At 39.9% G+C, this 25,197-nt stretch overlaps 1 protein-coding gene across 4 annotated transcripts in view; it reads right to left on the bottom strand.

The window, feature by feature from the left end:
- OSBPL8 (oxysterol binding protein like 8) overlaps positions 1-16,704 on the bottom strand; it is an 81,932-nt gene extending 65,228 nt beyond the window's left edge. For 2 of the 4 annotated variants that reach the window (XM_087934476.1, XM_087934480.1), the window contains exon 1: positions 16,309-16,682. The gene's annotated coding sequence lies outside the window, so the exon portion shown is untranslated. Of the gene's footprint in view, positions 1-16,036; positions 16,061-16,308 lie in introns of those variants that run through there. The other 2 variants (XM_087934479.1, XM_087934478.1) reach the window with 2 other exon arrangements.
- Positions 16,705-25,197: the final 8,493 nt, after the last annotated feature.

Here is a 25,197-nt window from a genome sequence, read left to right on the forward strand (position 1 = left end):
ATCTTATTTATTAAGGCAATATCCTGTGCAAATTTACTTAGGATTAAATCCATTGAGTTATAAAGGAATTAATACTGAAACATAGGATTCAACTGCCCAGCTGCAGTGCATATGTGCTTCAAATCCTATAGTAGTAAAATTTCCTCCAGAATAAACATATATCGAAACTGTATTTGGAAAGGAAAGAAGATGATGGGTGCTTAAATGGCTTCTGCAAGGCAGTAATAGTGAGGGAAAAAAATCAAATTTAATTTTGCTATATTAAGCCATTATTTCTGATTATGCTGCAGGTCATGTTTATGCATGCCATGTTATTATCATTTCTAAGTAAAGGAAGCTTTCTAAGTGACATCAGTGATTCTGCTGCATAATTTTCAACTTCATAATATTAAAGGGTCATCGTCATCATATGCATATTTTAGCTTGTTTTTTTATTAGACCTAATACATATTTATGTCATAATAACATTTTATAGATATGGATAATCATTTACAAGCTGGTAACTGCAGACAGTACGGCACAGGTGAAAAAAGGGAAACAAATTCTAGTGCTATAATTGGGGCATCCATTTCTGTAAAATTTAAATAATTTTAATATATAAATTTGTATAAATAAAGCAAGCAGAAGTTTCATTTTATTACCATACTAGGATTCTATTGCAAGTGTTTTGTCTCCTAATTAGGGGTTCTGGAATTTTTTTGTTGCTGGCCTGAAAAGGTTTAAAAACCCTTGTTCTAAATCCAAAACAATGCCCTCATCTTCAGCAATTTAAAATGTGTGGACTTCATGCTGGTTGGAAAACTCTGGGAGTTGAGGTCTTAAAGTTGTTGAGGTTGGAAAATATTGTTCTGAAATATTAACAGTAAATGTAACAATTAAACAGAAGGGAAGCAAGGACACACAGAAATCAGAAAACCTCCTGCAGTAATCCATCTACTTACATATACTTCTTTTCACACAATATTACAATTAAACTTGGTAAAATGTTTACAACTACCAGTTTTCCCCATATAATTAATTATAAAAAGGAAAAGGAATAAATGAAACAAGTTTGTTTTTCCATAACAATTATTTCTCTCGTGCTCTTCCCAACTCTTCTTATATTAATACTAGGAATGATTTCTGTGATATAAAGGAATAAAATAAATGTCTTCATAGCACATAATGCAACAACAAAAACTTGAGCAAAAAGTCATTCAGTAACACTTCCTTTGTTAACTTGCTATTTCAATTTTGAGCATCCTGTTTACTGACTTCAAAAGTTGACTGTGCTATCTGCAGTCATAGGAAACTGAAACATATGGCATTATCTGTATGAAACTATGTAATACCAAACAGCATTTAATATACTTCACTATAAACATATTTTGCATGACTCATGTTGATAATATTTAGTACTACAGCACATTTTCACCCCAAACTTTTTAAAGCAATATCCAAAAGGAAATTATGTTACATAAACTGTTTCATATGGCACTCATGGTGAAAAGGCAAATCTCAGAGGGAAATCACTGCACGGCACATAAACAAAAACCTGCTTCTGCCCATCTGAATAGATTAAATTGAGTAGATTAAAAACAGACTACAGTAATACATTTCTTAGAAGCAGATCAATAACAATGCAACTATGCATCTTTTTTCATAGGTAGTTCCCTTCCCAACTAAAAGTAGATAACTACTACAGTTGCAGTTGAGATGTCAGCCTCTTAATCCAATACAGCAATAATAAAGACAAATATTTTCTCTTGTCTTTAGAAAATCTGGCCACATAAATTTGCCCATATAAAACAGCTAGGTGCTGTCTTTTGTTCAAGTCATTTCTGTAAGTTCTCTAACTATGTCAACTAACTCAGAGTTCACTTGGTGCTTATACTTCCTACCTGCTAACAAAACTAAATTATATTGTAAAGGGGCAGATCATTCAAAATGCACACTGTATCCCATTTGGGGGGGGACGGGGGACACAAACTAACAAATGATCAGTCATTAAGGTTGAACAGACCACAGCCGTAAACGTTTAGTGATTTTGTTTAGATAAAAAGTTGCTAATACTGTAATCTTTGATTAAATGGGAAATAATCATGTATATATTCTCCTTTGTGTAGTTACAAGAGTCTAGGCAAGGATTAACTTAGTCTCCTCGCAGATTGGACTGAGTCTGTCAAAGCTGCTTTAGCGCCGCCTTTGTTGCCGCCTTTCCCCAGCTTTCAATTCAGTCCCTCAGCCAGGACTGATGTGTCATTTAGCCTCTCATAGTTTTGATTTCGCAGTATGTGTATTTTCACATAATTGGAAGGAATAGGTCAGTGCTGCAGATTTTTTTGTTCCACTGCTAGAACTACCCGAGGAGAAGCAGCACACAGGGCTGCAGCTGCCCCAGCCACTCTTAGCACAGTGCTGGGACTTCGACATACAGGCCACAGCCTCATGGTTAGCAGTGAGCGCAAATTGGCAGGAGACATTGGCCTGCTCAACAGCTGGTCAGTCTTCCCTCAGGCCTCTAGTGCCAGCGCTGGGGGAAGCGACCCAGTGCTGAGGAACAGGATCAAACGGCACAGCCTCAGTCGACCTCGGAGGGCCTGGGCCTCATCAATCAGGGCTTGAACAGCTTCCTGCTCTCTCTTCCGACATGAAGTGCTTAGCACGAGCCTGCTGAAGGCCAGGATTCCAATAGGGCGTAGTCAGAGAGCTAGCTAAAGGCTTAGCAGGGCCACAAGCAGGCCAGAAGACCAGGTAAGGAGAATCATCAGGGCACAAGTGTGCCTGGGGCTTGTGGGGCTGCAACTTCCACCTCACTCTCCCACACCTCTCCTTCTTGGCACGGGTCTCCCTGCCCTTCAAGTCAAAATGTCAGAGGCTCATACTTCCAGCATAAGCCTGAGGGAGGGCAGCTACAGCCCCACAAATTCCAAAGGAGCTCCAGGAGCAGAGCAGCTAAAAAGGCTCCAGCCCCCAAGAAGGCCTCCAAAACTGAGGAAAAGGATGCTGAGACATCAGAATGCCTTGGAGAAGCAGCTGGAAAAAAATCAGAGAGCTGCAGGTGGGCAGAGTAGAAGATCACCTCCATCGGGTGATTCAGCCTTTGCCCTCCAGGCCAGTGGCTTACACTGGCCACTCAAAATGGCCGCCCACCAAGTGCGCCGGTCCTAAAGAGGCTTCTCTGCCTTCCTCACTCCTTAGGCTATCTACTGGCCCTGAGCAATCGGAAACTTACTGAACTGCAATCAGCTGAGAGGTGGTGAAGCAAGGCTCTGAAAATCCGCTGTAGAGCGTCAAACAGAAAAAAATGCTGTGGGAACTGCGTGGGAAGCTCGTGGAGCATTCCCTGAGCTCGCAGCTTCCCAGGAGGCGCTGCCGAAGCCTTGACGCCGCAGGCGAGTGGATCCCCGCTCTCCTCGTGGCACAGCTCAACCGGAGCCCCAGGAGCTATGTCGCAGCATTCTTCCTGCTGCCCGCTGCCTGATCTATATATATATTGTGCTTTTAAACTCCTAATTCCTATCCAGAGACATGAGATCTTCTTGACAAGAAAGCTGAATCAAAAGCTTTTTTAATACAGTGGCAGACTCAGCTCTGACATCAGAGAGAGGAGTCATACCCATCCTGGACTCTCATCGCAGCGTGGATGAGAACGTTGGTTTTACCTGATACGTTTATTCTCTTTGATGGTGAGAGAGTCCCAGCCCTGCCCTGGGTATGTCTGGTCTGGGGAGAGGGTCGGGGGCGACAACAGATGAGTTTTTGTTCTTGATCCACTTACAAAGGACGTCCTGTCATGTGACTTCACCAAAAGCTGGAGAAAGCCAGCAACAGAGGCGGAGCTAAAGCAGCTTTGACAGACTCAATCAGTGAGACTAAGTTAACCCTTGCCTGGACTCACTCACCACCAAAGGGAATGAACGTATCAGATAAGTCCAATGTTCTTTTTCTTGAAAAAATTCACTCTGTGTGGGAGAAAGGATTTATCTTACCTCTGTAGCATATCTAAAACAAATAATCCTATTTATGAAAGTAGGCATTACAAATGTTCCATACAATATTGTGTATGGGCAACTCTGCTCCATGTGAATTGAATAGTAACAGTCTTCAGTATGGAGCCTACTCTGCTTATGTAAACTCATTTCTTTATCATGAAGACCACTAATCCATACACATTTATAAAATAAACAAACAATAATAAATTTAAAATGCAAATAATAACTTTGATAAATTACAAAATCTATTAAAATCGATCTGCATATGTATAATTCCCAATTCAAATAGTAATTCTAGAAGCTTGACTACCTAATCAATATCCAGGGAACAGTTGAATATTTTACTATGCAATTTTGTAGAATTCTGTTGTATTCTACAACATCACAATTTAAGAGAAGTATCTCTTAAATAAATTCTACTAGTGGTCACTACATCACAAGTTGAGAGAATTATCTTGATAATTCATATGGACATAGATGTTTTACAAGAGAAAAAATGTCTTGTTATAATAAGACTGATATGTTACTATTATCAAGAAGTTGAGAGGTCAGAACATATCTATAACTACCACAAACTAGTTGCTGATCAAATCATTTATTGACTAACAATACCTAATCAGAAAATAACAGTTCCAAGTATATTTTTATGACTGTCAGCAGCACAGCAAATTGCACCAACTCCCAAGTAAATAGTCATAGTTTATGCAATCTCATTACCACAGGTTGCCATATTGCTTACATTAAAAACAAACAGTTCTCTAAAATCTGATGTATGACACATACTGAATGCTTGGAACAAATAAGCTTAATTTTAAGATTAGTGCTGTACTCTGAGAATTGACTTTCTATTAATTATGGAAAAAAGATGAAGACAAATCTTTGACACTACATTCTTCTCTTTTCTCTTCATTATGGATAATTACAAAAACATTCTTCGGTGTTCCTTCAAACTGAGGCTGAAATAGTACACATTTTCATTGGGAACAGATAGCCTGTCAGTTGAAGGTTTATTGTAGAACAAAACATGTAGAATTATGACATTATTAATATTACATATTCACAGAATCAGAAACAGAGATCCACAGTATCTTGAATATGTTGCTACAATGTTAGGGTTACTTAACCACCTACCTAGTAGGTTGTTGACAAGAGTACATTAACTTGCATGATAATCTTTAAATTAGAAAACAGAACAAGCGTGTTTTGAGTAAGACAGGGCTTGAGTAAGACCTTATGCAACATTAACCAGAATTTAAGAAAAGCGACTGTCACTGTGTTCTTACTGTTTAGCACAAAACATAGTAGGTGGTTTTGATATATCTAAGTCTGATAACTTAGTTGTTTCTTTTATTAAACACATTATATGAAAGTCTTGGTTCAACAAAGCTATGATATATGGTAAAGATAAAATGGCATTAATAGATCCATCCGCTGACAAATGAAAATGAAGATATGTAAGAAGAATAAATACTACTGAGAATGAATGAGCAAAAAAATGGAAAAGAAAAAATAGATATTAGAAATGGTAGAAAATATTTGTAGCTTGGGTGGTAAATGGGCGTTGATAAATTTATCTGTGAATGTCCTTTCTATCTATGCTGCGAGAGAGCCCAGGATGGGTGGACTCCTTCTTATGATGTCATTAAGCTGGGTCTGTACTTGTATATATAAAAAGCCAGCCCCGGGAGAATCCCCAGCTTTGGCGAAGATACTTGACAGACTGAAAAAGTGTCTCTGAAAGCAAACAATCCAATACATTAACATGCCTTACCATCTCCAGACGAACCAAGGGAGGGGCTGGGCTCTCTCGCAGAATAGATAGAAAGGGCATTCACAGGTAAATTTACCAACGCCCATTCTCCTCCATGCTGCAGCAAGAGCCCAGGATGGGACATACCAAAGCTTGCATGTCCACCAGCGGGTCTTCGTCCAGCCAATCACTCCGACGTTGGAACCACTCGTTGAAGAATCTGTCTGCTGAAGGCCGCTGTCACCGAGGCAAAGAATCCAGACGGTAGTGTCTGATGAAGGGAGACGGGGATGTCCACGTGGCCTCTCTGCAGAGAGCATTAAGAACCAAGTGAAGGTCCCATGAAGGATACCTGTGCACCATAGGAGGGTGTAGTTTGGAAGCTCCTTTCAAAAATCTCCTGACCGAGGGGTGATGGGACAAGGAAGGAAGCGAATCCCATGAAAGAACTGAGGAGACAGCTGATACCTGGCGACATAAGGTATTGGGGGCTAAACTTTTCTCCAAGCCATCCTGGAGGAATCTAAGAACCTCTGCCAACTGGCCTAAGGAAAGAGAGATACCCTCCTTGAGGCACCATTGGGAGAAAACCCTCCAGGTGGCATCATAGAGGCACCTCATAGAAGGTTTGCGAGACGCCTGGATGGTGAGGATAACCTTCTCTGGGAGATTAGCCTCCCTTAGCTGCTGCCGCTCAAGCGCCACACAGTCAGCTTCAGCCACTGGGGCTCCGGATGGATTGGGGCCCCTTGGTGCAGGGAGATGAGATGGGCCAGGATCCTCCGAGGGGAAGCCACAGACAGGTTGACCAGGTCTGCAAACCAGGGCCTCCTTGGCTAATAGAGTGCCAGGAGAATTAGCTCCGCTCGTTCCAGCAAGAGCTTCCATATGACTGCAGGAATGATGGGAAGAGGAGTAAAGGCATAGAGGAGACCCGTGGGGCATTAGCAACGAAGAGCGTTGGTCCCCTCCGCTCCCTGGCAATGAAACCTGGTGAAGAATCTGTTGACTTGGGCATTATGAGGAGTGGAGAAGAGATCCACCTCCGGAGTTCCGAATCTAAAGGAAAGATCCCTGAATAGGGACAGAGGAATGGACCATTCTGCCTGGTCGACTAAACTGCTCAGCCAGTCGGCTTGGGAATTGTTGACTCCGGAAATGTGATCCACTGAGATCGACAGCAGGTGTTTCTCTGCCTATAACCCCAAACATTCTGCCTCCCTCATAAGTGCCTTGGATCTCGTTCCCCCTGTCTGTTGACATGTGGTTTTGCGGCCATATTGTCCATCAATATGAGAACATGGGAGCTGGTCACTGAGGCTCTGAAATGCTTGAGAGCCAGAGAGATAGCTCTGAGCTCTAACCAATTTATGGGATGGGTGCTGTCTGATCTGGACCAAACCCCTTGAGCTATCTGACCCTCCATATGGGAGCCCCAACCCAGAAGGCTGGCATCTGTGGTGATTACTAGCCTGTCTGGTTCCTTGAATTGGAGCCCCTTCCAGAGAGACCGGGAGAACCACCAATTGAGGGACCACCGGGCCTGTTGAAAGAGCAGGACCTTGATTGACGAATGGCTGGTTCCTGCTCGTTGAAAGGAGAGCAGGAACTATTGGAGTGATCGGGAGTGAAGCTGTGCCCATGGGACGATGCCAATACAGGAGACCATCTTCCCCAGTAGTTTGGATAGCAGTGACAGTGGAACAGTCTGTTGTTGTTGAATCTGGCTGATGATCTCTGCAAGGCTTTTTCCACGATCTGGAGACAGGAAAACCTGGCACAAAGTCATGTTGATGACTGCTCCCAAGTGTAACAGTTTGGTTGTGGGTGAGAGATGGCTCTTCTTGGTGTTGATGGAAAACCCGTGGCTTTGGAGGCAAGACAGGGTAATTTGTAAGTCCCGACGGGCTGAGTGGATGGAGGAGGACAGTATCAACATGTTGTCCAAGTAGCATTGGATCCTCATTGGAACAGAATGCCACCAACTGGAGTGAAGCCACCAATGCTGCTAGAAACTTTGTGAAGACCGTTGGAGCCGATGAGAGGCCGAAGGGAAGGGCTTGATACTGGAAGTGGGCATTCTGGTAACAGAAACAGAGAAACTGGCAATGATGAGGCCAGATGGGGATGTGGAGGTAAGCCTCCGTGAGATCAATGGAAGAGAGGAGGTCGCCCTCCCGAACACTCTCTAAGATAGAATGTAGTGTCTGCATTTTAATACATAGCGTCTGTATTTGACAAATTGATTGAGAAATTTTAGGTCAAGGATGGCTCGCCACCCCCCCCCCCCGAGGCTTTGGGAACAACAAAAAGACGAGAGTAAAATCCATGTCCCCATTGTAAGGTAGGAACTGGTTGAATAGCCCTTATGTTGAGTAGGTGTTGAATGGCCGAATTCATAAGGGCTCTCTTTGAAGTGTCCCGTGAAATGGGACAAATCAAAAAATTTTCTGGGGGTGATGATAGAAATTTCAATTGTAGTCCTGACCTAACAGTGTTGAGCACCCAGGCATCCATCGTTGACTCCTCCCATTTGGAGGCAAAGAAGGCTAAGTGACCTCCGATGGGTACGGAGTACAAGGTATTACTTAGAGCGATGGAATGCATGACCCCCTCTCCCCGAAAGGACTGTTTACCAGCAGAAGGTTGTTGTCTGCCAGGGGGGTCTTGACGTTTGTCTTGGCGCTGAGAATACACCCTCTGTGGCCAAGGAAAGCAGGAGGTAGACTCCGCCCAAAAGGCAGGTGGCCAATAAGGAGCTGGGCGATAGTCAGCTTTTTTCCCTGAGGAGGAAAGAATTTTACGTTTATCTCTGGTCTCAATGAGATACAGCTCTAGAGCCTAGCTGAAAAGCTTGTCTCCTGCGCAGGGAGCAGAGGCCAGCTTCCATTTGCGGCGTGACTCCCCCTGCCAATTTCGGAGCTACAGAAGCCTTGCCACCGAAGATGCCATGGCCCTTGATGCAAATTTGGAGGAATTGAGGGTGGTATCTGCAGTGAATTCTGCTGCTGCTCTAATTTTGTTAAGGTCCTGATGGGACCTGATGTCAGAGGCAGGCAATCGATCCTGCAGTTGGTGCAGCCATCGTAGAGATGCCCTCGGGAAAAACGATGTAGCAGTCGAAGCCCGAACAGCCCACGCAGCTGTTTGGTGGTTGCGCTTGAGGGTCTGTTCGGAATGCTTGTCCTCTGGCTTAAGGACATCCTCTGGCTTGGTGTGAGTGCCAGAAGAGGAGAATGATGCCACAACCGGAGTGTCTACTGAGGGCACTGCAAGTGCGTTGGCTAGGGATGTGCTAACATTGTAAAACCGATTGTCCAAAGATGATGGACGAGGACCTGCCGAAGGGGAAACGCACTGCTCCTTGACCATATCGAGAAACAAAAGGGGAGAAGGCAAAACCTCCATGTGTACTACTGGCTTGGAGAAGAGCGAGTCTCCTTGCCCGGAGGGTTCCCCTTGTGGTTCAGGTGCTGCTTCCTCAGGTGACAGCTTGGCAATGACCAGGGCCTTGCTAAGTAGGGGTTTAAAGAGGGCTGGTTTAAAGACTAATCCAGAGGAGGGCTGGTCTGGACGAGAGTCTTCTTCCTCTGAAAGATTGCGATCACAGATTTCGCCCTCTTCACGCTCTGTATTCAGATAGTCCTCTTCCCCTTCATACTCCTCCCATTCTGCCTATGAAGAATGGACCCTGAGGTCTCGAGGTCTGTGGAAATCTTGTTGTGGAGGTAAGGAAACCATAGACTGAGAAGGGAGAATGGCCTGAACCCTTTCCAGAGGCTGAAGAATCTGTTGAAAACCTTCAGCCAATCCCTGCCTAATGGCTAAGGAAACAACATCTTGGATCTCCCTGGGCCTGTTATCAAAGGAAGTGGAGGGCCGAAGGCCAGCTGCCGTGCGCATGAAGGTGGCTTCTGGCCTGAACTGGGAGGCCTGAACTCTGGAGGGAAGAGAGGGCCCAGAAGTTTTCTGGAAATATGGCCCAGACCTGCTAAAATCCTGAGGTTGCTCCTCAAATGCCTCAGGGGACCAGACCGGGGGGGTTCTCTGGAAACCCTGATGTTTGGCTGACTGAGCAACCTGTTGCAGTTGCCCTCTCATTTGTTGAATAGTCTTGTTAAATTGTTTCTCTAGAGCTGCATGTCTGCGTTTCTCTGCCTTCACTCAGCCTGAGTTGTCTTCTTAGGGGCTAGAGCCTTAGCTCTGATTTTTGCAGCCACTTCCCTCTGAGCAGTACGTTGTCTGTGTCTTTTCCTTTTAGTGGGTTGGAGGGCCTGTTCCACTGGGGGGGAGGGAACTCTGCATGAGCACCGTCCTGATCCATTTTAAATAAGCAAGGCTCAAGCGTTGAGAGAATGGCTCTCAAAAGTGCTTAAGAATGGCAGAGGGTGGAATTGGGTCTTTGGAGCCCTGAAAATGGCCACTAGGCCACTTAAAATGGCCTCTCACCTTGTGTCAGAAGAGACTGCACTGAAAGATGGCCGTTGCTCATTGATGGCTCCAAGAAGTGAATTTCACTTCTTAGGCTATTGCAAGCCCCGAGCGATCAGATCAGCCAGAGAAGGAAGAGATGCCTCCCACGCGATCAGCTGGCTGGCTGTTATCAGTTTTGCCGATCAGTGTTACAATCAGACAAACTGCAGCTATGGGGAAGGTCTCAGGCGCTTCCCTGCCTGCCTAGCAGCACTTGGGAAAATGTTTATCCCAACGTTGCAGAAGAACGGGGCCCCGCTCTCCTGAAGTTGCAGCTGCCCAGATCCCCGGGAGCTGATTGAAGCAAGGGCAGCTTCTGTAGAAAATCACTGAATAAAGCTAACGCTTTCAGAGACACAGCTTGTGACTTAAAGAAGCTGAGTCAAAGCTGGGGATTCTCCCGGGGCTGGCTTTTTATATATACAAGTACAGACCCAGCTTAATGACATCATAGGAAGGAGTCTACCCACCCTGGGCTCTCGCTGCAGCATGGAGGAGCATGTTGGTGGTTTGTTCTCCAAGCTTCTTGTTCAGAACATTTTGTCACCAGGCTAGGTAATATCATCAGCGGAACTTTGGCTTAAGTGTCGCTTCAGTCCTGTTCTCCTTTTATATGTCTTATAAAACTGAATAAATAGGGAATGAACCATGTCCCCTCTTTGAAACACTGTCATATTCTGATACTGAGGAAGCACACATTCTCTCTCACAGTCCCTACCCTGTGAAGTAACATGCCCACCATAGAATGAATCGCTCCCACCCTCCAAATGTTCTACAAGTCTCTTGAGACCAGGTTTTGTTTCTAGGAATGTGTTATGGTGTTTAGGGATATCCTGTTGAATCTTCTGTGAATCTTAATGGTGATATTTTTTGTCATATTTTTTAAACCATGTATTTTAAATATTGCCAGCTACCCAGTTTTTGGAATTGGGTGGCTTCAACATCCAATAAATTAAATTATAGCAAATTACATTACATCAAATTGTGCAGAATATATACCTGAAAAAGAAAGCATCTTTTAATTATAATCAAAAAAAGTATAGTATATGAAACCATACCATCTAAACTGTAGTGGGTGTGTACGAAAAAAGGAATTTTTAAGTTAATGATAATTACATGTTATGCTCTCATGAATAATGATAAAAAAGCAAAGATGGAAAGAAAATTGCTCAGTATTCTGAATGAATGCAGTCAGGGATGGGAATACTATTTTTTAGCTTGCATGTGGATTGCAAGGAAGAGTGGGACAGAGATGATATAGAAAAAATGGTTGTGTGATTCACAAAACTAAGAACAAATGAGAATATCAATAGATTCAGATCTGTTTAGTAAAAGGTTTCTTTGAATATCTAGTTTAAATATAAATCTACACATATATATTGCAAAAGAAATGAATACAACAGCATGACTGATTTGACTGTTTTATGAAAGCTAGATAATTAAGGAAGGTTATGAGGGGAGTACAAAATTATGAATATGGGCAGACCATTATTTGATATGTCCAGGATGTAGGAAGGAATACACATTAAAAATATTTGTGAAGGAACGAATGTCAGAAAAGTAAGTATGAATGAAAAATGTAATATTTCCCAGAATAAAAAAACATTGTTTCCCTAGAAAAGGGTGTAAAATTTGCATCATTACATGATGTACCGTGACTTTTTCCCCCTCCGCTAAACTGGGGGTGGGCATAGCCAGCATGTGACGCATCCGGGCCATGGGCTGCGAGTTTGACCCCTCTGCCCTCGAATGAATGGGAAAGTTGATTTAAAGAAAGATATGGAAACTTCTTGGAATAAAGTTAAATATTACAAAGTATCACACAAAAGTGTGGGGTTATATTAAAAAAAGGTGTCTGATGGCTCTATGAAGTGAAAAGAAGAGGTGGATGAAAAAAAAATTGAGTATTATTTCTGCAAAAATCAGTATTAAAAATTTATATAGAGAGAAAAACCAAAATAATAGTCATTAAAATATAGAAAGTATTGTTTGAAAAGAGATTAAAAGGGCTATATAAGGTGCAAAGAAAATTAGAAGTAAGAATGAAAGTAATGACATGATTTCGGATGAAACTGAAATGAGAGAATGGCAGATGGACTACTTGATAGAAATTTGTATGGGAATGATGGTGACATTTTGAATAACCACATTCCTAGTTCAGTATGTCTTCATGTATCTTTTATACTTGTGGCCTCAATGTTTTCAACATTCTCATAGCACTGATTTCATTTGTGAAAACTACATCTTTGCCAGAAAATAGAAAACTGTTACCATTGTTTTCTTATACAGGTAACCCACAACTTATAATCACTCATTTAGTGATCATTCAAAGTAAGAATAGCACTGAAAAAAGTTACTTACAACTTACAGTATCCCCACAGGCATATGATCAAAATTTGGGCATTTGGCAAGTAGCATGTCAGTGGAGAAAGCTGGATTTGCTAAATGACCACATGATTCATTTAACTGCAGTTATTTGCTTAATAATCATAGCAAAAAAGTTGTAAAAGTTGTAAAAACATGACTCATTTAACAACTGACTTGCTTAGCAACAGAAATTCTGGTCCCAACTGTGATCTTAAGTTGAGAACTCAAACAAATGGAAAGCTAACAAGAGTGAGTATGAAACTTACAGGGGAAATAGTTTGTTCACTGTATTTAGGAAGTTCTTTAGTTGATTTCCCCTTCCATAATTTTTCATTAGCAAACTTTGAGAAGTACAGTGCAACTTCATATTCTGGTAAATAAATCATAATACGCACCTCCCTCTTAGAATTGTTCTATTGAAGAATAACACAATAAGGATACTATGCTAAAATCATTAAGAGAATTAAATACAAATATGTCTTGTGTAATCATTAACACTACAGAAACAGAAAATATTGTATAGGAACCCAAATCTACAGAAAATTATTACATTCTTTTGCAATTCATTTTAGTGGTATAACTAATTTTCTTTGGAATTTTGTCTTTTTATCTTTCATTTTTGAAGTTATATTTAATCATAAAAATAATAACAATAGACCGATTGTAAGGACGCACTAGAAAATCAAAGAATAACTAACCCAGCATGCTGTATGAGAAACCCTATAATTCTCAGTGCAAATCCTTAAACTGAAAGTTTTAAAAAATATGGTATCCTAAGCCTTTGGGGCCACTAGGCAAGATTAATGTAACAAAGCATATGGATTCAATAAGAAAATAAAGTAATTCAATTATTCCAGTCTAAACCAAATTTTGAAACAAAAATTGAAATATCTAACATTTGAAATATATAAAAATGAAGCAATTCCAAATATGAGATTTCTTTATGACTTCAGCATGAACTTGTTTATAATCAATTTAACTACATTTTCTGTTAACTTAAATTTAAAAAATCACCAGATTGCACTTATTCTCAGGGTAAGTGAAAGAGAATTAACAATAAATTGGTGAAACCCAATGCTAACATGGCAACCTCTAAAGACTGTCACTCCTATTTTTACTTTTTCTCATTCCTGTAAGATTCAATTTCATTTATCCTTTAATCTATTCCATTTATCTTTACATTTTTAAATCTTACTATCATTAAATGCAGATCTGAGGACTTACAATAAGTCTTTAGCATTACTCTATTACAATTTTCTTGGGGATGGGGGGAACTTAGGTTAGAAATTGTACCATTTGTAGTAACAACACCTAGAGCAGGGGTATCAAACTGACGTTAAGTTGTTGTCACGTGATATATTGTGACTTTTTTCCCCTTTGGGAATGGGTGTAGCCAGCATGTGACACACCTGGCCTGCGGGCCGCAAGTTTGACACCCCTGATCTAGAGGAACCCACATACATAATATTCAATCATCTTGGTAAAAAACAATTAAGTACAAGTGTATATTGCTCTTCTAGTAGTCCAATTGCTAGATTCATAATAAAGGTATTTTCTGTTACATTTCCAGACAATATAATAACAACACAACCTAATGGCTAAATATGGGCCTCTTGGAGGCCTCCTTCAACCCACTCTAGCCAGAGCAGCCAGTGGGAGAGGCAAGATTTAGGGTTTCCTTGTATTCCATACTATTAGACAGAATGTGAGCAGATTGCTGCTTCAGAAAATGGATAGGAGGCAGCATCTTGGCCAAGTCTTCAAGAATTTGACTGGGAGGGGAAGTGTGATTCCTTTCATAAGGACGGCAGAATGCCACCCTCACCCAAATAGCGGGAATATACACTCCTGATACAGCTTCTGCAAGCCCTCCACTGCTATTTGGAGCTTGCAAAATTATCATTTCAAAGCTCACGCAACACTCGGGAGCTATGCTCAGATAAGAGTCCCTCAGCACAACACTGTCTTCTTTCTTTTCTAATATTAAATTACCACTTCACCCTATAAATTCTCAAGGGGCTGGTTCCAGTTAGTAGAATGATCAGTTCCCACAAATGACGAATCTCTCAGAGGCTTAGACTCAGATCTTAAACTTGATAGTTTCCCCTCACCCAAACCTGCACACATCCTTGTTAATTATTACCGAAAAACACCGAAGCCATTGCTATTTCCCCCTTTGCCCCTAATAATGTATTTTATTAGTAATCTTTTAGTCTGAATTTCATTTAAAGCAATCAAAAAATGATCTGGATTTCCCTCCTCTTATTAAAAGATGACAAGTAAAATTAAAGACAAAATATTATTTTCTTTGTAAATTCTCAGTATCATTTTTATTTTTTGATGGAGCTAGATATAATATTCAGGCTGTGTTGTTTTTCCTGAGGGGATAAATGCTGCCATGTTTTACATGTTTACATTCAAGTTTTTTATGGTTTCCAACTATCATAAGGAACATTGATTTGTGGCTAATGGAAAAAACAGCTAGACAAGTGGTCAAAGTGAAACTATGAAACTGTATATCTGTTTAACAATCAGTGTTCTTTTAAAAGTGTATTTAACCTATTTATCTTTATTTAATGTAGGACATATATAATAATGACATATATAATAATTAATATACATTTGTATATTAGTCCCATTCAAGTCAAAAATTGATTTTCCCCACAACTGAAAAACCAGTAGGCCAGGGATGGGGAACCTTTTATGGCTCACTCAGGAATTCTGGGAGTTGAAGTCCATAAGTGATAAAAGAGCCAAGTTTCTCTACCCCTGGTATAGTGTGATGTTCTTCATCTTTGATTCAGTAGACATTGTTATGAAAAAGCTTCATTGTTGTTATCTTCAAGCTAATGAACAATTTGAGTTTCAGATCCTTGATTATACCTTCAAATTTTCCTGTTCTTACAAATGCTATTAAAATGTGCTTTAAATTATGGCAAACATGGAAACTAGCAGCACAAAAACAAAAGGATTTGCTTCTGTGTACATTATTAGGCAATCTTGTTACATGTATTCATAACTATTTACAAATACTGCAATGTATCTTGGCAGAATAAGCTATTTGTAGTGATCCAGAAGTGGGCACGGATTAATAAAAAGGAAAGTAGCAGTACTGTGAGTCAAATTGTATCTGGTATTGGCAATAATAGGAACAGTGTGCTGCTTTTGTGCAATTGAGTTAGCACAATATACCTACCTGCCTAGTTCACTTACTCAAGGCTCTTGCAGCAAATTAATGTACAGCCATTTCTGAACTATAGTTTCGTTAAACTGAAATGTCCCAGTATTATGGCCTTAGAAGGCAGAAAGCTGCTCTCGCACCTTTAATAGGGAAACAATTCAACACTACAGTATCTATAGTTATCAAAACACCGGGGCGACAACGGGGACACCTTTGTTTTCACAAGCAAAAATTATTAAAAAGAAACCAATCAAAACGAAGGGGCAGGAGAGCTGGGGCATTAAAACTCACATCCCAAGCCATCACAACTTGAATCATTACCACCATCATAAATATTTTTCACGTTGATAGCTATCAGAACCGCCAGAACCAAGAGACGTGCCCAAGGTCATGCAACACGGCACACACGGTAGGAAGACTACCGCAAAAGCTCCGCTCAGGGACGAGTCTGCCTCGCCGCCCACGCCCATGCCTTCCCTGACGCAGCTCGGTGGGGCAGCATTTCGCCTTCGGAGTAGCGACACGAGATTGGTGCTACGCTTCCCTCCGTCCCGCCCCCTTACCTCTCTTTCTAGGGGTCCAGAGTCAAGGGGGAGGAGTGATCCACCGGTTCCGGACCCTCCGGCTCCGGAAAGGGGCAGGGCCACAGCGCCCAGATGCTTGAAAAAAGGGCAAGCTTTTGTAAGTCGAGAGGATCTCGTTCGCGCGTCTTTGGGATGCTCGCTCTTTGTCCCTTGCGAGTGGAAACCACGCACGCCTCCCGTCCCGTCCCCCCCGGTCTGTCTGGCGCTCACGCAGCTCTTCTCGCCCGCTCGCTGCCGTTGCTGCTAAGGACGTCGCGGCTTGATTCTCTCATCAACGGCCGCCACAACTCTCCCTCGGCTCCCGCTCGCGGACACCGCGAGTCAGCGCTAGAAAAGGGTGGGCTTTCGTATCCAACCACGTCCTTCTGGAAAGTCACGTGATTGGGCATCCTCAGCACGGGGCTGAAGTAACAACTGGGAGGCGCCGCCCTCCGCTTCTGCGGAGACCTGAGCGGGAGGCCTTCCTCGCCTCGCTTGGCTGTTGTGAGCTTAGTCTGTCGGGCGGTTTTGCAATTCTTCCGAAATCATCGGTTATTTCGTGTTTAGATAACTTAGTGTTTCGGGAGAGGTTGACTTATAACAATAGTGCAGTGCCACCGCAATAAATAAATAAATATCCGAAATAGCAAATGTTCGACGATCTGGATCGCACTTTTAGACTCAAACTGTTTCACGGTGCTTTATAGCTCTCTCTAAGCAGTTTACAGAATCAGCCTATTGCCTCCAACAAAACGTTGCTGAGGTCTTTTTATCATACGGTAATAACGAAACTTGTCTCGGCGGAGAAGCGTGGCCTCTGAAATATTGATTAGACAAAGCACATTCAATTCATTTTATGTTACTTGAATGTAGAATACACTAAAAAGCGGTCACGTTTTACTTTGCTGGTGCACGTAAGGATCTCCCCCAAGACTTTGAAACTCATTTGGAACCTTAAATTATTATTACAGAAAGCTTAAAAAAAGCAGAACATTAGTTGAAATAAAATTACCTCAGATTAGCTAATTGCTGGCAGAGGTGAAAGAGTAACTTAATGTGTGTTCTATGTACTTCTTTGAAATTTGGTATTTATTCCTTTGTTGCATTCACTATAAATTATTTTTTAAACTATGTTTTATGTAGCTGAATAGCTAAAAAGAGTTTTTAAATGGGCGTCTGGGATTGAGTTACCTTACAAGTTGAAAAATTAATGATTTGATAGTTTAGTTCTTTCAGTTCTAATACTGTTAATTATAATTTTTAAATGGATTGCTGTTATTGGAACAGCCTATAATACTGATTAGCAGAACTATCTAAAATTAAAATACCCAAACTCTTTGTTTTGAAAAATGTGTGCAGATGCATTCTGTTTAGTTCTTTATTCATAGTTTTGAAAGAATAGAATTTGATAAAAAGGGTGTAACTTAGTTTTGTTAAAAAAAAATTGGAATATAAAGAAGCATTATTAAAAGTCCCATGTGATTTGTTTTTTAGTTTTATAATAATGGCAGAAGGAATACATATTTCTAATGACATAATGGAATTTTTGGAGATGTGAAATTTTGCATTTTGTATGTTACCTTAATGCAGGAGTGTCAAACTCAAGGCCTTGGGGCCGGATCCGGTTTGCAAGGTGCTTAGATCTGACCTGCGGGGGTCACCGTGGAAATAACAAAGGATGAGCCTGTGGTACCTGGGTCTGCAAAAATGGTGCTCACAAGGGCTGTGCGCGGCCCTCCCAAGCTCTGTTTTCGCTGGCAGAGGGTTTCAGGAAGTCATCACAGCTGAAAACAAAGCTTGGGAGCCCGTTTTCACTGGCAGAGCACTTGGGCCACAAGTGATGTCATGCTAGCCATGCCCACCCTGGCCACGCCCATCCCAGCCCCCAAGGTCAAACACAACCCTAATGCAGCCCTCAATAAAATCAAGTTTGACACCCCTACTTTAATGCTTCTCCGTTTACATCTTTTAAGATAGCCTCAAGAGGCTATTGTACATGAATAAAAAGAGCATTTTTGTTAGGCTTTAAAAGAAAAATGTGCTGCATCTGAGAAACCAAGTATCTTCCAATTACTTCTCATGTTAACATAAAAGGGAAAAAAGTTTAGTTTTGTAATATAGTAGTCTTTCCAATTAGCATTTTTGTTTCTATAGTATCTATTACTGCTACTAATATTTTCAAATTTTCAAGATCAAAAATAATATATTCAGAAACTATATTCTAATAGTGGTATGTCAAGATACTATTATAATAATGTTTATTGACCTTGCCCAAAAAATCACAGTTCATGTTTAAATCTATTATAAGCTATTACCCTATTAGCAACCTGTTAGAGCAGGGCTGTCAAACTCATGTCATGGTGACTTCATGTGATGTATTAGGACTTTTCCCCACTTCGCTAAACCGGGCATCGGCATGGCCGGTGTGTGACACATATGGCTCCTGGGCTGGGAGTCTGACAGCCCTGTGTTAGAGGCTGTTATAAGTGAGACATGAATTAACCTTAGCCAGAACTGTTCCATCTTAATAATTTCATTTGTATTCTTGCCTGATACAGCCATTGTTAGAATCGGCAGTTAGCTAACGTCTGCTTTAGCATTTGCCAGTAGAAACTAAAGTTGATCACAAACATCTATACACATGTGTCAATCTAGCTGAAGATTGTGGTAATCTTGCTAAGAATCTTTGTAAGTGGCCCGTTATTAGAAAAAAGGAAGGTAAGGTATCATTTAGCTGTGATCAACATTGCTGGACAGAAGTCCAAAGGTAAAGCAGAGTTTAGCATGTTACGGTTAACTAAATGCATCCCGTTATGGATAGTACATTTTACTATGTATGCTTAGGCAGTGGTGGGCTGCAACTGATTTTACAACTGGTTCTGTGAGTGTGCTTTGTGCATGCAGCATTCAAAACACAGCAATTTCAAGCTCAACTGCTTACTTTCTAGGGCAGCCCCAGTAAGTAGAACAGATGAGATGCGGAAATCAGCTGTGCTGTGTGAGTCAGCTGAGCTGGAAAGAAGGAAATATAGGACAGGATAGGGCGGGAGTGAGTGGGTGGGGCCAGCTGATGGTCAGAACTACCGCTTCACTAGGACCGGTCCAAACCGGCAGCAGCCTACCACTGTGCTTAGGTAAAAATAGGAACTAATGATACACAGGTGGAACCTCTGGTCACGAACGCTTCTATTTACAACCAATTCGGGTGAGCAAAGGTTTTTATGTGAACGGGTGCTCAGATGGCGACCAAACACAGGTGCGGCGATTTGCTGTTCCATGCCAATTTCCCCTGATGCGCCACGCCATATTTTGGGGAGTGCATGCTCTTCCAGGGATGCCAAAATCAGGTGATAACTAAATTCTCGGAATGGATTACGGTCGTCACCTGAGATTCCACTGTAGTGGTTTTCTTATAAAAGATGCTGATTTTCCTCATTTGGGTCTGTTTGATTTTGAACTTGGTCCTGAGAACTTGGTCCTCTTTGCTTCTGCACAGAGATAAAGTGTTAAATTCCACTTTCCATTTGCCTTGACTTCTTATACTAGTGAAACAAACCCATGGGAGTATGACATGAGTCAACATTCTGGTTAGTACAGTATGTGAACAGTACAGTATATGAACTAATTAGTAATCTGGCAAAATAATGTATGGCTTAATTTGATGTGAAAATTTTGTATATTATGCATATACATTTCTCCAGCCTGAAAGTTCTGGCTTTATTTTGCATTTTTGCTGATGCTGTGCTAGTTTTCTAATTATAAATAATATTTACAACCTAAATATTTAAACCACCTAATAATAGAATTGTGCCAATAGCAATGCATTACAAGCATAGATGTGAACTCACTGAGACAGGTACATACCCAACATCACAAAACAAAATACAAGTTGATGCAAGAACAAATGGAATCCATCAGCCTCCATGGTGGAACCAACAACAGTTTTGCTCTTGCCCATCTCCAGGCATCTTACCCAAGCAAAGTGTTAATCTTGCTTGCTTTGCAATCATCATTTTGAAATGGAACACACAAAAGAGAGGAAAAAAAACTTCATATAATACAACATCTGCATAACACCCACATATGAAACTATTATTAAAAAGTATCATTGCTAGGGTGTAGTCATTCATAGGATTAAAGGCTACATTAAAATGTGTATATACATTAAGGTGTGGATGCAAACCACATCAACTCTCTTCTGGTCCTCTGGTAGCTCTCCGGTGCTCCAAAACCTTTGAAAGATGCAATTCAGTGATTCCAAGATCACATCTTCCAGCTCTTTCAGAATTCTGGGATGTAATCCATCTGGTTCTGGTGTTTGAACTTGAGAATGGATTGGTGTTGTCTTACCATTGTCTTGCCTATATTAACTTTTTTGACTTTTGACTTTATTTTGGCTATTCTGACCCTAATTTCATCAACATTCTCTTGGCTTTCTAATACTAATTTGTATGTGAAGTCCTTACTTTGGGGAAGGGTGTTTTTTCACTCCTACACAATTCATTTTAAAGTTTTCATAGTAATAATTATCACTTTGGTGAAGGATATGTTTATTAGGCCTTGTGACATGCAACGTATAACAGAAGGCCATCATCTACAGAAACCAAGTTCTCAGAAATTAAATGTATCTCTTGACATCTTCATAAATATTCACTTGGATTATTTTTTTTTCCATTTCTGTTCCTTTTTACAGAGAAGATGGATGAGAACATCACCTGTGCCCATGGGAGTTGAGCTTTCTTCCTGGATATTTCATGGTGGTAACAATTATTTGCTCACATGTTAGTCAGAATGATTCAGTCAACTGTTTGTGATAGGCAATACATTTCATGAGCTGATGAGTACAGTTGGCACATATTTATTTTGGTTCCTGATAAGAATCATCATTTATTACAAGTTTATCTTTCTTTTTTGCTATTAGGTTTTCAAACAGTGTCTCTTTTCCTACTCTGTTTTCCCAAAAATATGACCTACCCTGAAAGTAAGCTTGATTTTTATACGTGCAACTGATAAAAGCCCTACCCTCAAAATAAGCCCTAATTAAGATCCTGCCCATCCAGAGTTCACGGGTAAAAATTAAGCTTTGGAGGGGGTGGAGCTACCCTACTACTTACCTTTGGATAGTTGTAGCCAGACCTCGCACACCCTGACACCTGCTTTGCTGGCCCATTTCTTCTGCAGCCCACAAGACTGGCAAGTCTTTCCTGAAGGCCTCTAGCTGATAACAAACTATCAATCTGGAGCTCAGTTATTGGCTGCAGGGGCCTTCAGGAAAGACTTGCCAGCCACATGAGAAATTTCTGAAAGCCTCTGATAGTGAAAAGGAGGCTGAGGGCAACACAAGTAAGTGTGACTAGTCAGTGGATGATATCCCCCGAAAATAAGACCTAGTGCCTTTTTATGGCAAAAAATATATAATACAGGGTCTTATCTTCAGGGAATCATATTAGTTCCTATAAGCATATCCGATTATTATTCTTAGTTATATATTTTTTATTCTGTAGTGTTACATAAATAGAGCTTCTGAAAGCTGAAAATAAAATAATCGTATTTATTAAGAACTTGAAAATGCTGGCAAAGAGAGTGAGAAAATTACCTCTGTTGAGAGACCAGCTGATTTAAGTAATTTAGTTTGGTTGCCAAAACAAACTCTCAGCAGTTTACGAAATATTTTGGTATTGATAGTATCAGACTATAAATTATTTTGGGAGACTTGCAGACTAAAGAACAGGGTAAAATGTTTTTTTTAAAAGAAGGATGCACACATCATCCTTGCTTGTAGAGCCTTGTTTATGCTACATGTTCATGAAATTATATTTAGTTTTTATAGCTGGTTATTAATTAAGAACCTTGATGAAAAGAAATATTGGTAGCAAAGAAGCAGTACACCTTCTCTTGCTGTTCAGGTGCTTATTGCAGCGCCTACAATTTTAAAGGCGGTTTATGAGAATATTTATAATGTTTTATGAGAATGTTTGCTTTTTTCATATTATGTTTCATATAAGGCATTTTTACAAAAAAAAAAAAACCAAGACAAGATGAACATAATGATGACTACGTAACAGAGTTAAAATCTCTAGTGTGTTATTGTGAATTGGGATAATAATATGGCAATCAAGATAATATAGTGTTGCAATAAGTTCTGAAAGAATAGAAGCAACTATTAAGGATCTAGTATTTAAAACTGAAACAGATTAATGTTTGTAAAGTTCCTAAACACCTAAATCACACCAGTCTGTTGCAATGTTGAAGAGACTCATGTTTGGGATTGATTTATAATAAAAAAAGGATGCCCAACTGCTAGAACAGAATATAGAAAGCAGAATTATTTTGCAAAAATGTATTGAATTAATGACAAAAAGTTAGACTAAAACATCATGTGCACTGCATGAAGAAGATTATTTGTAACTTTTTATTGGAATGATTAAAGTATACCAAATAATATTTTAAAATATACAAAACAGAAGAACTTGGCAATTGGATGTGCGTATATTAGAACTTTAAATCTGAATTTATAGTGGTAAATTGCTATTCTACATTTCTATAACTTCTTTGGAAAATTTGTTCAGTCAAACTGATTTTACAGCACAAGAAAACTCTGAAAGTCATTGCAATCATTAGTTCAAAAGGTTGCAACTTAGTGCACACAACTGTATTATGCAGTGTAGAAAGGATTATATAGACTGCAAAGAGAATATTAGAAAAGTCAAAACTGGATGCCTTTGATTTTTATTTGGGGGTTTGGGCATTTGGAAATAGTCCTATTTTGGATATCACCAGTACAATTATTGAGTAAATATTTGCAATCATCTGATATTTTGTGAAAGTCACAAGATGATCAAGGAAGCATTTATAAAACACTGAAATATAAACAAGAAAAGAGAAGTTGTTATAACTGAAGAGATAGAACCAATGTATTTCTTAGACATAGGAAAATATGGAGACGGACCCAAATTATATAAAAAAAGCAAACTGTCAGATTTTATTTTATAGCAATGGCTGAAAAGAGTTAAGAAAGATGAAAGACTATATGCTGGCTCTAATCGCATGCAGAAGGAAGAAATAACAACTTAGTGATGCAATTGTGAAAAGACACGGATCTAGTTTCCTTAAAAATATAGCCAATGTGACATAAGGGATTTAATGTTTTGGGAAATCAGTATGATGTGGGAATTCATAAAAAAAAAGAATCTTGAAAAAAATACGTTATTAGATATATTGTACTCAATTGTATTACTTGTGAATAGTGTAAGGAATAGATAAAAAATAATTTGTAAATTTTAACCTTGTTTTCTAACTCTATTTTTAGGCTTTTAGTTATGATTTGTATTATTTTATAAAACAAGGCACCTATGTGTGTGTAAATGTGTAACTCATTACTTCTAAAATAACTTGCAATTATTAGTAGAATCTACTTGTATATTGGGTTTTTCTTTTTGTTTTATGGATTGTGATAATAAATGTAACAGAAGGCAACTATAACATCATATAATAGTTTATGTATGAATGGGAAACTGATTTTATTATTTTTATTATTTATTTATTTTATTTTATTTGGTTGTTCAATTGCTTACAAGATAATAGGTATAAGTAAAAACATAGTTATGAATACATGGATACATATAAGAAAAATAAAAGAAACAATACAACAGGGACAGCAGGCACATTGATGTGCTTATGCACGCCCCGTACAGACCTCTTAGGAAAGGGGTGAGGTCAATAGTAGAAAGTCTAAGGTTAAAGTTTTTGGAGTTTGGGGAAGAAACCACAGTCAGGTAGAGTATTCCAGACATTGATCACTCTGTTGCTGAAGTCATATTTCCTGCAATCAAGTTTGATATGATTAACCTTGAGTTTGTATCTATTGTTTGCTCTTGTGTTGTCATGGTTGAAGCTGAAGTATTCATTGACAGGTAAGACATTGCAATGTATGATTTTATATACTATACTTAGATCGGACGGAAGGCGGCGTAGTTCTAGGTTGTCTAGGTCTAGAATTTCAAGTCTGGTGGCATAAGGTATTCTGCAACAAGTAGAGGAGTGGAGAACTCTTCTTGTGAAATATTTCTGGACTTTCTCAACTGTGTTAATATCAGATACGTAATGTGGGTTCCAGACTGATGAGCTGTATTTGAGTATTGGTCTTACAAATGTTTTGTATGCTCTAGTTAGTAGTGTGATATTACCAGAGAAAAAGCTACGTAAGATTAGGTTAACAACTCTTAATGCCTTTTTGACTATGTAGTTACAATGGGCTCTAGCACTTAGATCATTAGAGATGAGTACTCCAAGATCCTTGACAGAGTTTGGATCATCAACAAGGTCTTGACTATTCAGCCTGTATTTTATTTTCTGATTTTTTTTGCCAATATGTAAGACGGGGCATTTATTTGTTGAGATTTGAAGTTGCCATTTGTTTGACCATTCTGATATATAGTTGAGGTCTTTTTGAAGGGTAGCAGTATTGTCTATGGTGTTGAATAGCTTTACATCAGCGAAAAGAATGCAGTTGCTCTTAATATGACCACAGAGGCCATTTATGTGGAGTATGAAGAGAGTTGGTCTTAGAACACTGCCTTGGGGGACACCACTGTTGACAGGTAGAGAATTTGATAGGACGTTCCCAATTTTGACCATTTGTTGTCTGTTTGACAGGAATGCTTCTATCCAGTTATGCAGGTGTCCAGACATAACATAAGATTTTAGTTTTAGGAGTAGTTTATCATGTACCACTGAATCAAAGGCTTTACAGAAGTCTATGTAGATTGTGTCTATTGCTTTGCCCTGATCAAGTTGTATAGTCCATATGTTTTTCCAGTGTAAGAGTTGCAGATTGCAGGATAGTGGTATGGACAGGTTGATACAACTGTTTTGAAACTCATCAAATTT

This window comes from Pseudonaja textilis, chromosome 5 (assembly GCF_049901715.1).
Source record: "Pseudonaja textilis isolate UNSWEBS1 chromosome 5, rPseTex1.2, whole genome shotgun sequence".
Lineage (NCBI taxonomy): Eukaryota > Metazoa > Chordata > Lepidosauria > Squamata > Elapidae > Pseudonaja > Pseudonaja textilis.